Source organism: Microtus pennsylvanicus, chromosome 9 (assembly GCF_037038515.1).
Source record: "Microtus pennsylvanicus isolate mMicPen1 chromosome 9, mMicPen1.hap1, whole genome shotgun sequence".
In the NCBI taxonomy this organism is placed as follows: Eukaryota; Metazoa; Chordata; class Mammalia; order Rodentia; family Cricetidae; genus Microtus; species Microtus pennsylvanicus.
The window spans coordinates 29,476,630-29,492,488 of record NC_134587.1 but is presented as its reverse complement, the minus strand read 5'-3'; the positions used below and the strand labels follow the sequence as shown (position 1 = coordinate 29,492,488).

At 37.1% G+C, this 15,859-nt stretch overlaps 1 protein-coding gene across 14 annotated transcripts in view; it reads left to right on the top strand.

Annotated features, from left to right (window-relative positions):
* Mbd5 (methyl-CpG binding domain protein 5) overlaps nt 1-15,859 on the top strand; it is a 297,548-nt gene that overhangs the window by 194,653 nt on the left and 87,036 nt on the right. Inside the window, exon 6 of one of the 14 annotated variants that reach the window (XM_075985277.1) lies at nt 8,320-8,390. The exons of the other annotated variants lie outside the window; for them this stretch is intronic. The gene's annotated coding sequence lies outside the window, so the exon portion shown is untranslated. The remainder of the gene's footprint in view (nt 1-8,319; nt 8,391-15,859) is intronic. 14 annotated transcript variants of the gene reach the window in all.

The window sequence follows — 15,859 nt, the reverse complement described above, 5'->3', positions numbered from 1 at the left end:
TAATTGGTAATTTTGTATGTTACTTATGTCTGTATTTAAACCATAGTTAGCTACATCTTCACCTTATTTTTGTTTTATAAGATATATTTGTATTATTTTTATTTTATATGTTTGTTATACCTGTGTGTACTTGCACATCACATGTGTACCCGCTGTCTGCCAAGGTCAGAAGGAATGTTGGACCTCCTGGATCTAGAGTGATGGATATGAGCCATCATATGTATTCTGGAAATTAAATCCAGGTGCTCTTCAAGAGCACCACATGCTCTTGACCCTGAGCCATCTTCCTAGCCTTCTAATATCTACATCGTCTTTTTATAAAACCTTCACAATTGCTGTTTCCTCAAGCATAAAGGTAACCAGATGGTTCAGTTCTTTAGCCTCCCTTCCTTAAATTCTTGACTAAACTAGTAATTGCTCAGATAGAAAGTTCTATGTCTAGAAGTTTCTGTCCACTACTGTTTTTCTGTATGTCTTATTGTTAATATAAATGTTGTATTTGCTTAATTTTTTAAATTATCTCACTCTTGCTTTGCTAGGATGTACGCTCCAAGAAAATAATAAAAATCGATTAATCTACTTCTAATTTTGCTTATTATGTTCTCCACGACTACCATAGTTTCTGTGACAGAAAGAATGTCATAATCACAGCTGCCACTAGAGAATTAGTGTTTTAGTTCATGATTATAATGCCAAGGAGTCTTTTGTTTCTTTACTTATTTTATCTTTTAGTTTCCTTAGAATTTCTACATGTCTTTTGCTTTCTTCATTCATTACAGTGTTTTCCAACTGTCCATTCTATGATCTTTCTTAACTTCTCTCCCTTTGGATCTGCTCTAGGGTTGATGTCCTTCAGCTGCCCGGTGTCACCCTGGGCTGCTCCTCCCTTCATGTCCTAGTTGGCACAACTAGAACACAGATTGTTTTTTCTCTGTAAATTTTGCATTCTCTATAATGAAACTACAAGTTTATAAATAGTCAAATTCTCAAAATTTCAGGTGTTGAAATCTATTCTCAAGAGAAATGTATCTGTAGATGGATGCTATAAAGTAGTCCCACACTAACTTAGAATTGAGTATAATAAAGGATTCTTTATTTAGAGGTAGAATCACAGGTCCTTCGCAGGAGCAGGGAACAGAAACTGAATCCAGCAGGAGAGAGACAGAGTGAAGAACCCTCAACTGCAAACAGTGTCTGAACAGCCTAAGCAGACACCTGCCACAGGCAGGCTCTTTTTGGTGTGTGTGTGTGTGTGTGTGTGTGTGTGTGTGTGTGTGTGTGTGTGTGTGAGAGAGAGAGAGAGAGAGAGAGAGAGAGAGAGAGAGAGAGAGACAGAGACAGAGACAGAGAGAGAGACAGAGAGAGAGACAGAGACAGAGAGAGACAGAGAGAGAAAGAGAGAGAGGAGGGAGGGAGGGAGAGAGAGAGAGAGAGAGAGAGAGAGAGAGAGAGAGAGAGAGAGAGCATGCAAGCTTTATGGCTGAAATTTATCATGTGAGACCACACCCAAATGGGCTCATATCTGAGTTTTTAAGGTTTACTGGAGAACACAAAAAAATGTAGGGGGTGTGTGCATATCCTTACTCAAAAAGGAGAAAACACATTTTAAAGTGCTATTTTGGGCTAACACATCTTCATGAGACACTGCATAAAAGCTTGACATTTCATAAATCGAATACGAATTTCTTTTGATAATCTTCACAATTGTCATATTTACAATTATCACTTTTCATTTTAGCACTACTTACTGTAGGATTCCAGGTAACAAATCATTCACCATGTAACCTTCAAAGGCAGGTTTATGATTTCTGGCAGGGGAATCAGGCACTACAGGAAGTGGAGTACAGCCCTCAGTGGGCAGGGGAATCAGGCACTACAGGAAGTGGAGTATAGCCCTCAGTGGGCAGGGGAATCAGGCACTACAGGAAGTGGAGTATAGCCCTCAGTGGGCAGGGGAATCAGGCACTACAGGAAGTGGAGTACAGCCCTCAGTGGGCAGGGGAATCAGGCACTACAGGAAGTGGAGTATAGCCCTCAGTACTGCATCTCATATTCTTTTTTTTTTCATTGTGAAAAAGTCTTTATTTTAAGAAAAAAATTTAGTTAACAAAAAATTTAACAAGTTTCACTTAGCAAAATACACCCAAAAGGAAATCACAGTACAAAGAAAGCTTTAAGGCAAGGCCTCACCAATTCCTACAGTATTAGTATTGTGTCTCAATTCTCAAAACTAACTTTTAAAACGCTTAAACTTAACCTAAAGATTTAAATGAAAATATAAACTAGAGTGAACATGAGAAATGCTTCTCTTTGCATCAGGGATCTAGCACCTTTGAGTTCACCAGAAAAGTACATGTCCACCAGTTTGTTCACTGTGGTGTGCTTTAAACTACTTAACTCAGATAACATCACTCTTAAGTGTACTACCAAAAATGTTAATTGAGAAAAGCGGAAGAAAATAGTTTTAGTTTCTCTGGTATGGTGAATGCTTTCATAGTTTACCTCTGTGAATGGCAATGCCTTTCCCCTACAAATATTCAGAACTCTCCTGGTTGTCAGCCCTGCCATCTCATTGCAGTCTCTAAGCCATGAGTTCCTCTGTGGTTTCAGAGAATGATGGTCCCAACTACTTGGGGTCAAGGTCTTCTGGGTGCCTTCAGCAATTCCTTTTCTCAGATCACATTACTTTGTTGAAATTTCTTATCTATTGGTGTTCCATCTTCCATCTGTTGTGGTCTTCTTTTTTTTAATTCCATATTCTACATTGTAGCCTTAAATAAAGTTACAAAAATTTCAAACAGAAAAATAACCAGACCAGTTGGAATTTTGTATAGATTTTTACGGATACCATTTGGATTGTGGCAGCGTAAGCTAACATGGTAAGATCAAGTGTGCTTTCTTCTGACTAAAGCAACTCTTTTGTGTACATTCTTACTGCATACGTTAGGGAGATCTCATTGATTGGTCTGGAGATGCCTTTGATGATGTGGCTTCTCCTTTATGAAGTGCTGTTTTTGCCTATTCAGTAGTTCTTCATGTTACTCTTCTTAATTGTTGTGCTTGCAAAGTGAAAGGGTCTTTTCAGATAAGAAGACCATAAGACAGACAAGTTTTTTCATTTCTACCTCCCTTGAAAATACTGAAAAAAGAAGCCATGAATTTGAGGGGGGTATTGGTAGTGAGACATGGGTGGGAGGAAAGGAAAGAGGAAATAGTGCAATTCTGATTTAATTAAAATAAAAATAATTTAACATATGTATTAATATTATTTAACACTTGAAAACTACATCCATTGTTGTAGAGTCTTAGAGATCTGTGTTCTGCTGAAAAATATATTTGTTTCTTATCTTTCACATACAGTTTGGAAGAAAAGCAAGAGATTTTGAATCTATACCATAACACATTCAGTAAATTTCAAGTAAAATAATAAAATAGATTAAGATCATTTATACAGAATATCTCTAACAATATAATTATTAAGAAACTTCTAAAGCATTATATATTTTCTTAATTAAAATATACTATAAATGCTCTAGGACTTTCTTATAAATAAAAAATAATTTTAGAGATCATTATTATCATATCTACTTGCCTTTATTGTAAATGGAAGCTATAGTTTTTCTGATTGCTGCTAACTGCTGCAGGATTTCTCTGAAAATTGCATAAGCTTTTTTATTAGCAATGCATTTATTTTCAGTATATACCCTTTTTATCTGCTTCTGGCTGCTCAACACACATGTCCGCACACATCACGTGCGCGCGCGCACACACACACACACACACACACATATCTGAGAGAGTGGTGGAGACAGAAGACATTTTATTAAGTAAATAACACTTCTCAAAGGTTTATTCAGCATATATAATAAAGGAGAAGTTCATATTTAAGGCTTTGTCTTTTATTTTACATGGGAATTACTATTTTAAAAACCATGTTGTGCTGCTTTTCTTCTTATTTGAATGCCATTATGGTTTCTTGGCTCCCTGGAAATCCTCCTGCTTTTTTCTTTCTATTCACAGTATTTAGAGTAGTCTGTGTGACCTAGATATTGAATGTGAAGGCAGGGTGTGTGCTGCATCGCTGATACTTATGCTGAAACACTCGTTCTGCGTGTTAGAATTCCAGGGAGCACACTGCTTAATCTCTGGTACTATATGTAGTCATTTTCAAGGTTGCTGTTAAAATATTCTTCAACACATTTTTAAATAATCAAATGAAAATGCAGTGTTTTTATTTAGAATGTGTCAGTCAATGTTTATAATTTTGGAACAAACTGGATAAGTCTCAGTATAGTTTCCTTCATTATTTACCTATGATTGGAATTTACAGTATTCCGGTAAACTAAGATATCTATCCCAAGCATGAAACTTGAGTCTTTTTTTTATTTCCCAGGTTTAAGAAAGCATTGTTAAGAACATAAAAGCATTATTATAAAATTATAATGATAATTTTGTTATATTTCAAACTACTGCAGAGAATTTCTCTAGGTTTTCCATTTTAAGAGCTGCCTTTCTGATGTGGAGTGCTGTTTTGTTACTTAATACTTTTGTGTGAAAAGCAACACCACAAAAAAGAAGCATGGAATATGTTAAGACATCTGCACAGGTAACTGCTCTGAGGTGGAGAATCATATGTGTTCAAAAGTTTGTGCTTATTTACTCTATTCAGAAAATTAAAAAAGAAACAGAGGAAATAAAATTGCATCACAAGTCTATGCAGAGGAATTAGAATATAGGCTTGCTAATGATCGGATTTGTGGTTTTGTCTCCTCTTTTGCTGATAGACCAGGTCACCAAATTACTTGGTAGGTTTCTTTGTACAACCAGAAAAAGCCGTAAAGTACCAGGGCAGACCACCAAAATGAGATGGCTTTTAGCTAGAAATCTGTTGCTGTGAATCGAGTTCTCCACACAAAGAGTATCAGAAATAAATAAGACATGCAACTGGGTAAGCAGAAACTAGACACCATCTCTTCCCGGCAACAAACAAACCTAAGAAAGGGGCTTAGAACCAGGACTTACAGGGTGTGGCATATGGAATAAGGATTCATGAGAGGAGAGGGTGGATGTGGACAACATACTGGAGACTTCCTACAGGTAACAGGTAGTCTAGCTCTGATTTTTCCCTAGCAGCACCGAAAACGCTACAAAGTCATTTTCAAACAGTAGGATAACTCTGAATTCACCCGCTGTGCAAAATTGTTCAGGTCAAGGCTGTAACACCAAAGGGCTCACATTACAGTCAGACGGATAGGGATGTAATTCCATGTGTTACTTCATTTTCCATCATTGCGACAACACAACTTAAAAGGGGAAAAGATGCAGGGTTTTTAAGCACGCCTTTAATCCCAGCACTCGGGAGGCAGAGGCAGGTGGATCTCTGTGAGTTCGAGACTAGCCTGGTCTACAGAGTTAGTTCCAGGACAGGCTCCAAAGCCACAGAGAAACCCTGTCTCAAAAAAAAACCAAAAAAAAAAAAAAAGAATAGAATTGCATTATTTTTCCCTCTCCTCTCTTCCCTTCAAATCCTCCCATATACCCCTCCTTGCTCTTTTACTAATACATGGCATCTTTTTAAATTAATTACTTTAACATACATATATTTATATGTATATTCCTAAATATAATTTGCTCATTCTATATAATGTTTTCAAGGATGACGATTTGGTATTGTATAATGAATTGTTGTCCCCTTCCCCGGGAAAGACTATTTCTCCTGTTCGCAGCATTCTTTAATTGCCTGTAGCTCTTTTATAGGATTGAGGACTCCTGGGCTTTCCCCATCCATTTTGACTTGTCCATTGGTGTTGTCCTTGTTCAGCCCATGTTTAGGCAATCATGTTATTGAGACTTCATAGGTGTGAGTAACTTCTGACATTACTAGGAGGTTCTGATTCTTTATTACAATGTTAAAATCCTTGTGTGCCCTTCCCATGTGTTATATCTCAGTCTTCTTGATGTTTACTTTCCCTAAAGTATCTAGCATGGTTCAATTCCGCAGTTCGTTCTATAGTCCCATGTCTGTCATTAGCTGCTGCTATTAACTCACCAGAACTCAAAAAATTTAAAGTCTACAAAGCACCATGCAGGATCCAAACTCCTTATGTATTTTCCATCTATACGTGGCTTATTTTTTTATATTAGTTACTTTCTTTAAAGACTTTACTTAATTATTTTTAAACTTTTTTCTACAACTGTCTATACCCATTTTCTTTTCTTCCTTAAGCACTGATGCACACTGTAACCTGTTGGCTTTTTTGTTTTTTGGGTTTTTTTTTTGTTTTTTGGGTTTTTTTTTTTTTTGGTGTATACCTGTTTTACTCTGTACCTATAGTGTTCTCTGACTATGTGAGCCAAACCTTTAACTACTAAATGGCAGCTTGGCCCTCCATCATGAGGCCCTAGCAGCTGGTTTCACTTCTCCTCCGCTCTTTGAGAGCAGAGCCTTAAGTTATCACACCGGTAGAGAGCTGCATTTAACTGTGACTTGCTTAAATGATAGTTTCATTTAACCACCCCAGTTCTAGGAAGTTGGTGCTTGCACTATGGCAAGCATTTTTCCTTTGTTTGCTGTTTCTACTTAGCATGCCAGCTGCTCAAATGCACTAATGCACAGCAGCACCTCTTAAGGGAGCCTTAGCTGTTTTTATTTTATTTTGTTGTTTATCTTTTTCTCTTGCTTTTTTCTCTTTTTTTTTCAGCTTCAGCTTTCTCATGCCTGATGTGCAATATTGCCATTCTCATGCCATATTGGTGCCATTTGTAGTTGGAATTTTCTTTTGTGCATCGACCAGCTCCCAAATAAAGACGTGTGGCTTCTCATTCATTATGAATGCTCAACCCTAGCGTAGGCCTGTCCCACTAGTTCTTTTTCCTGTTCATCTACATTTTGCCTTGGGGCCTTGACTTTTCTTTCATTAGGTATGTCTAACTTTCCTGAGTCCTCCCTGTCTGACTGGCTGGTCCCTAGAATATCTTTTTCTTTCTTTCTTTCTTTCTTTCTTTCTTTCTTTCTTTCTTTTTTTCTTTCTTTCTTTCTTTCCCAAACCCAAATTCCTCCTCCTTCTTACTCTCTCTACCTGCAAGTCACACCTATACCTTCTCAGTCACTATTGCCCATTCAGCTTTTTATTAGACTTATCAGGTGCCTTGGGCAGGTAAGTTAAAACAGAAACATGTTTTTACATAGTTAAACAAATATTCTACAACATAAACAAATGTAACACATCTTTGCATATTAAACAAATATTCCTCAACAATTGCTTGGTTTATTCTCCAGGTTTTCAGAACAAAGTAAATGATGGATGGATGGATGGATGGATGGATGGATGGATGGATGGATGGATGGATGGATATAGATAGATCATCAATGGGGATAGACAAGTAATAGATTCAGAACTGGCCAAAAACATGGGCAGAATGTTAGTATTTCCGATTTCTAGATGAAGGGAATGATAGGTTTTTTTTGTCCGATTCTTGCAGTATTATAGTAATTTTGAATTTACCCTGAAATAAGTTGAGACATATTTTTAAAATGTGTTTATATGTGTGTTTATATATATTTAAATGTGAATATATCCACTGGAAGTCAAAGGGTTTTTATCATAATAGTTCTTAATGTTCCATATGTGCAAGAAAAAACATTCATTTTACAACTCCAAGCCTTAGAAACTATTCCTTTTTATTCAAATCAATACAATAATGAAACAAAATTTTAATGGTAACTAATACACTCCTTTGAGAAAAGCTTGTGTATTCATGAGCCACATGAATTTCTTTACATTAAACGTACTATATGAATTCCAGATAATATTTTAAATGAATGCAATTAGAAAATATGCAATGGACTGCTGTTTCTGAAGGCACACAGACACTCATTTACTGCATCTTAATCCTGGCTTACCTTCCTAACGCAAGTTTAATAGACCTTCAGCCTGAAACGTTGTTTCTCCCGTATACTAAATTATGTGTTCCCTCGTGGTATTCTTGCTGGGTTACTACAGATAGTCCATCGTTTATTTAAGGAAATAGTTTGTATCTTCCGCTGCACCTTTACTTCTTCAAAGTCCACTAATAATATTATAGTCTACATTCATAGTATGTTGGATAAAATATGGTAACTATTTCTTGTCCTTTTAGTGACCACAAAATAGCATATTTTCTCATAAAAAAAAGTATTTCTGAAAATTTAAGCTTAGAGCTTTTATTGGTAGCAGAAAGAATCCTGCAGCAATGTTGACCTACATTTTTTCTTGATTAGCTTTGTTTTTAGCAATTACATCTAACACCAGATCTGAAGCTACATTTTCTATGTTACAGTAAACAGGAGGTGCTCCTGCTTGTTTCTGTAATCTGAATATGAGGATACACTGTGTCAGCAGCCAGCAGGTGTAAGCAGAACTCTTGGAAGCCAGGCTTCATATACTAGGTTATCCCATAACATAAGGTTTTCAGATTTTGCTAAAACTTTCCTAAACTGCCTGGTATTTTTAAAAGAAATTTAGAATTTAGAAACAAAAAGTGTACAAAATCTGTAGAGGAATTATATTTATTACATATGATTTTTTTCATAGTCTTTACACTGAGTACGAGAGCCATTTTTGGTTCTCTGCATTCCTAACTTGTGGGCATTCAACAGGAATACAAAATTATTTCCTCCCATCAGTATCCTGAGTCACAGCAAGTCACTTGCATAAAATATTGAATTCATTCTCAGTTAGTTGATTAAATTCCCTAGATGTACTTGGACATGTATCCATCTATTTATTCAGCTTAAATCATTTCTGTGTGCCAGCTGTGGTGGTGGATCTAAAGACGTAGTCCCCACAATCAAGTGGACAGTGACACTAAGCTCATGTATTTACAGCTAAATATGAACACTCATTTATGTCAAATGTTTCTAAATGTATGCTGAAAATGTTTAACAATCATCAGTCATATTATTTCTTATAATAAACCCTTTAGTAGCATTAAACATATCCAGTGGAGTTTAGTTTTCCTTGTTATGGTCTTTGGGTTTGTCTTGTTTTGGCTTTGTAAATCATTACATAATTTATTTTTTAAAAGTTTGCATTTTTTGGAAATATAATGGGTTAAAAACTACATGTTGAACACTTCTTACATCTGGCATAAAGTATAAAATAATATTTAAAAAAAAGACAATGAGGGCATACCCTCCCTTCAATTGCTAACCTACTTTTTAAATATTCTTTCTTATTTGGAGAGCCTAAAGATGACCTATTGGTTCCTTACCCTGGAGTTAAAGTAGAGGGGATAGAGTACCTCCTTTCAGGACTCTGGGATACTAAAGAAAAATGATTTCTCAGGCTATACGTAAATTGTTAACTAGTTACAAAATGACAATAGTATATTCTGCTATACTCTTGAGGCAAACATGCAGTGCTCATGTGTACTCAGCAACTAAAGAAATTAAGGCAGTAGTGGTATTTAAGCCAAGTTCAAGACCAGCCTAGGCAACATGGCAGGTCCTATGTCACAGCAGACAATCAAAATACACTAAGCTCCTTGTGTGCTGCCTTGCCTAGCTTCTGATCTGCCATATGCTCATGTGACTACAGTTATTTTTAGATTTTTTTTTTCTGTTCTGGGGATGAAGCTTGGGCAAGTACTTTCCTGTTGAATTGCTTCTTTGTTTTCACTATATACAAATTTTCTCAGTATCACAAAATACTATTTTAAGTAATTTATTATTCAATTCATTGGTTTTATTTTGAATTTGTTTAACTTCTTAGAATGCAATATTTAATGCCTTCTGCATAAAAGTACTCATTATTAAGACCAAAACCTTGGGTTTCTCATTTTTAGCATCCTGTCTAGTGTATAATACATGGCATTAGCAGCAGTACCAACATGGCATAGTTCAGTAGTCTGTCACGGGTCTACTGCTGGATCTTCAGTAACTTTATACAAAAGAACTTGTTTCTACATTTTTACATTGTTCTGTTCATCAAAGTTTCTTACAACAAAACAACATACTCCTTTCTTTCACAATAAAAGAAAAAATCTAAACTATGGCACTGACAAATATCAGCAAGACCAAAACTTCTGATGTTGTCCAGTGAGTAGCACTGTACAAGCACTTTCCAGAATCTGCTGTGACAGAATCACTTCCCTCTGTTGGCACCCCACATCTGTGGCCCTAGGCTGAATACCACAATAGGTCTTAAAGACCCTGAAACTGTTTCCAACAAAGGAAGTCCCCAAACAAGAGTTGCATCCTCAGATTGCTTGCTTGTGAATTTGAAATACCTCTAGATTTGGTTATTGGTGTATGGGCTACTTTCCTACCAGAAGACACTCAGGGAATGTTTAAAAAGACTGAAGTCATGTTATGAAAAATTAGCAAAATCCATGGAAAAATGTTTAAATTTGGGAGGTAGGCATACTAATGTCCACAGATACCAAGGAACTTACATAAAATGTCTGGATGCTCAGATATAAGTCACTGCCTTTCCCTGGAAAACGCATCCTCATTTTTACATGATAAATTTCAAAGTTTTGCATTCTCTTTTAAAAAAAAAAATCTTTTGTCCGTGCATCACTTCCATCCAGTGTTTGTTCTTTTAGTCTCCATCAGTTAAGTTCAAACTGGAAAAGAGCATATCCAGTGCTGTAAAATGGTTTTCCACACTTGACACTACTGACATTTTCCTTTCTTTTTTAATTTTTTTGTTTTTTTTTATTTTTTAATAGCGTTCTTTAAGTTTGTTTGTTTTTTTGTTTGTTGTTGTTGTTGTTTTCTCAAGACAGGGTTTCTCTGTAGCTTTGATGCTTGTCCTGGAACTAGCTCTTGTAGACCAGGCTGGTCTCAACTCACAGAGCTCCTCCTGCCTCTGCCTCCCGAGTGCTGGGATTAAAGGTGTGCGCCACCACCACCCGGCTTTTTTTAATTTTTTTTTAAGAAAATATCTTTTTTCATTTCACAAACCAATCCCAGTTCCCACTCCCTCCCCTCCTCCCAACCCCTCAACCTACCCCCAACCCTACCCCCCATCCACTCCTCAGAGAGAGGGCAAGACACATTGCTTTGGGGAAGGTCCAAGGCCCTCCCAGCTATAGCTAAGGCTAAACAAGGTATCCATCCAAAGAGTCTAGGTTCCAAAAAAGCCAGTACAAGCATTCAGGATGAATCCTGGTGCCATTGTCAGTGGTCCCACAGTCTGCCCCAGCCATGCAACTGTCACCTACATTCAGAGGGACTAGTTTGGTCCTATGCTTGTTCCTTCCCAGCCCAGCTGTCATTGCTGAGCTCCCATTAGCTCAGGTAGACTGTTTCAGTGGGTGTACCCATCATGGTCTTGACCTCATTGCTCTTATTCTCATTCCATCCACTCTTTAACCGGACTGGGAGTTCAGCCCAGTGCTCTGATGCAGATCTCCGCCTCCGTTTTCATCAGTTGCTGGATGAAGATTCTATGGTGATATTTAAGATATTCATCAGTCTGACTACAGGACAAGGCCAGTTCTGGCACTCTCTCCTCTATTGCTTAGGGTCTTAGCTGGGGAAATCCTTGTGGATTCCTGGGAGTTTCTCTAGTACCAGGTTTCTTGCTAGCTCTTTCAAACAAAATATCTCTTTCCTTGCTCTCATCTGACATTTTTAAATGTGTAACCGTGTTGTCTCTGGGAGGATCCACAGTGCAGGATGTCCCCTGCCCTCTGCCCTCTGCCCTCTGCCCTCTGGGGCAGCACACATGCACATATCCATTATAATAATCAAGAGGGGCCCTGGAAGGTCCCTGAATGCTGCTTTGAGTCTCTCACTTTCCCTCGCCTCGGTAAAAGTTCTGCGAGCACCACGTGTGTGGTTTATGTACTTCCTCACCGTTCATTATTATACTCCAATAAGATGAATTCATGAAAAGAATCCCCTTCAGACATTGACCGTATTTCGTTTAGAGTACAAAGCAATAGAAATAATGCTGTGTCCTTGCTTCATGAGCCAAGAAGCAAATAAGTAGATGCCACCTTGGACTGCGTTTTCTGCTTCTCTCAGTCTAACTGCTAATGTAATGTTGTCTTTCTTGTTACTTCCCGTAAATTCTTGTCATCAAAATACAACAAATTATATGAAACCAAAAGGTGGCGGAAAAGTTGTCATTGACTCAACTTCCTCCAATGCTTCCGTTTTACCTGCCATCTGCCCCTCGCGTACGGCACAAGAGGAGCTAAGTACCATCCCTTTTCAAGGTTATGCTTGAGACTGGCTAGCTACAGGAAGGAAAGAGAGTTTGTGCTTGCAGTGACTTGAGTGAGTCCATATCTCCTTAAGTTCTTATGGGAGCAAAAGAAAACCTACCTTTTCTGTCATACTAATTTTACCTGATAATGGTTCTACTTAGAGAGATATTAATGGTCCTTTAGCCCACCTTTAGGATGAGTCTTTACTTTTTTTGTATTTCTTTTAAAATTTTGAATATATTCCAAGAACTTTAGATAAGCCATTGGATTTCATTCTTCTTATAAGTCTGCACTATTCACTAATTTATATACTTTTACTTAAGAAATAATAGTTCATCTAAGTAAAGTTGCTTTATATGTTAATCCTGAACTGTTCTAAGCATAGATTAAATAATTTTAAAATCAGTTTTAGGGCACTTTAAATTTCTAATAAATATCAAAGCTGACCTGAATAATATTGGTACTTTTTACATTAACCTCCATAATTACTACTCTGTTTTAAGAGTTAAGAAGCATGTCTTTTTCTAAATTGAACAGCAACATCTCATTTTCCTATTTTAGGTATTTTATATACTACATAAGAAGTTATTGCCTTGTGAGTCTAAAGGCATGATTAAATTTTTTTCTTTACTTAAGGAAAATAAATAATTCAATTTTTGTCAGTATAGTTTCAATTTTATACTTTATTATGAATACTTCATCAGCAGTTTTAAATAGCTCTTTTTCCCCTTATCAGAAAAAAATTTTCATCTGTTAGTCTGTCTTAAAATAAAAATAGCAATATTGGTAAACTTTTTAAATTATTTTCTTATCTAGCTTTGTCTTAATGTCTTTCCCTAATATTCATTATTTTAATTAAAGAACACATATAATGAAGTATAGTTGTGTTTTAACTATAGTAAGTATAGTTATACAGAAAAATGTTTACGAAAAATATGTTTAGATGATTTTTTTTTTTACTTTTCACTGACCCAATTGGAAAGCAATGGATTTTTTAATATGTGGCTGAACCTTCCTGTTGTTGCCATTCATAGAGTTTAAACTGTGCATACTCTTGTATCAGGTGAAAGGAATTGAGAGAAATTGAGTAATGTCATAGAAAAATATAATTAAACATTAGAGGTTGGGAGTCTATTTTTTATTACTAACATTAAAAGACATATGTCATTGGAAAAAATGGTCTAGAGCACCTTGACTGAAGTCTGTTTAATTATTTGTATTATAAAAGTCCGAACTTTTTTTAAATTTAAAAGAACACAGAAGTAAGACAGAAGGTTATTATCAGGATTCTGTTTCTAGCAGTCTGTCAGATCATTTACTCTAAATATCTTAGCACAGCAACCGAGTCCATCATGGGGCAGGAAATCATTATTGCATCAGTGCATGCCTGAAATCCCAGAGCTCATGAGGCTGAGCCAGGAGGGTTGTGTGTCAGCAACTAGCCTGGGTTCTGTTATTCACTTTTCTCATGGATGTGATCCAAAAAGAAACTTAGTGAAGGAAGGATATACTGCACACTGAGGTTACTCCATGGTGGTATAAAGATAGCGACAATGGCAACTAGCAGAGGTACATTGCATCCGCTTAGGAAGAACAGGGCAATGAATACTAGTGCTCGGCTCTCTTTCTCCTTATTCAGTGGAGGATCCAAGCCTGGGGACTTATTTCCATCTCTGTTGACAGAGGTTTCTGTCCCACCCCATCACGTAGCTGTTCAGCCCCAAAGAAACACACAGAGGCCTACATTAACTATAAATGTGTTGGCCTATTAGCTCAGGCTTTCTTATTAACTAATTCTTACATCTTACCTTAATTCATAATTCTTGTCTGTGTTAGCCAGGTGGCTTGGTATTCTCATCTTGCATCCTCTGCGTCTGGGTGACAACTGCAGACTGAACCTTTCCTCTTCCCACAATTCTCCTGTTCTAGTCACCCTGCCCATACTTCCTGCCTAGCTATTGACCAATCAGCATTTATTAAAACAATAAAAGTGACAAATCTTTACAGGGTACAAAGCCATCGTCTCACAGCACTCCCCCCCCCCCGTTTTTTTTTTTTTTTCAAAACAAGAACTCCGAATCTAATCTCCTTTGTTTAGCTTTCTTCCTGGCCATTTTATCCATAGCAACTTGTAACCAACACTCTAAACAAAGACAAGCATCCATAATCCATTTTTTTGGGAATGTGGGTGTAGTTTTCCAGGCTACTTCCTGTTGATTGGAGACACTGATAATCTTATGGGGACCCAAACAAAATTTAGGATTATGGTCAAATCCTTACTGGAATATTCTGTGAGACTTGATCATCTTAGCCAACAGTCTTGAGGTTGTTCTGGATGTAGAACTCAGAGGAAGCTCCAACAAAGGTTCTCTGAAATGTTGGATTATCTGGGCCATCTGCACCTATTGGAGATTCTTCAGGGAGATCTTACTTGATGAAACCTGATTTTTCTTTACCCAAAATGAATCCACAGCCTCTCATTTCCTGTGGAAACAAAAGCAAAACCTCTTTTCCAAAGAAACATATCTTTTTACTTAAATTTTGTAGTCAAGGCGTTTTCAAAATATATATATTGGATTAATCCAGCAGCATTTGTAATCAAATGTCTTTTAGCAGCTGTTACTCCTTCCTCAGCTTCTTTCAAAGACAACAGACTAATACACAGTACCCAGATTCTCTGTGTAGTTTCCATCTTTACATGGCTTTAAACTTTATTTCTTTAATTTTTAATTTTTGGTTTTTTGAGATAAAGTTTCTCTGTGTATCTTTGGCTGTCCTGGAACTCATTCTGTAGACCAGGCTGCCCTTGAACTCACAGAGATATGCCTGCCTCTGCCTCCCAAGTGCTGGGGTTAAAGGTATGTGCCACCACACCCAACTACTCTTTTTATTTTTTTAAGGACTTTATCCTTTTTCTTTTCTCTCCCAAGCCTACATATATTTTTAAATACACTGTAAGCCATTTAGAGGTTTTCTTCGTTCTAATCTATCTTTACTGTATAGCTCTCTTTTTCTGACCACATGAGTCTTTAATTTGCTAAGTGATATGGCTAGTATTAAAACCATGACTTTGACGGTTGGATCCACCACATTCCTTAGCTTTCTGAGACTCTAGCTTCATGGCAGAGGTACTGGTAGGAGCCGTGTTTATTGCCACAACTCTATGAAGTTTTAAGGTCCCTGCCCTGCCACCACCAAAAAGCATGCCGTCTGCTATTCTATACACCATTTGGTGCGTTGTGGCAGACCTACTTAAAAGGCGGCAAGGTTTTCAGAGTTAAAGCTGAGTCAGGAAGCCTCTCTTAAATGAGACATGTCTGCCTCTAGCAAACAGAGCCCACCTGAGAAAATGCTGCTACCAAGGAACCATGTTTAACTGTGTTCTTTTGTGTCTAGAATTAGTTCCCAAGCTCTCTCCAGTTTTATGTGGATGTAGTTGTCTACGTTGGTGCCATTTTGTTGACAGAGGTTCCTGTCCCACCCAGTCCTGCAGTCATTCTGCCCCAAAGAAACACACAGAGACCTATATTAATTATAAATTAGTTGGCCTATTAACTTGGGCTTTTCAATTAAGAACTACAGTATAGAAATTTCATAAAAACTGGAATACCAAACCATCAAACCTGTTTGAGCAACTTGTCTCCTGATTTTTATGGAA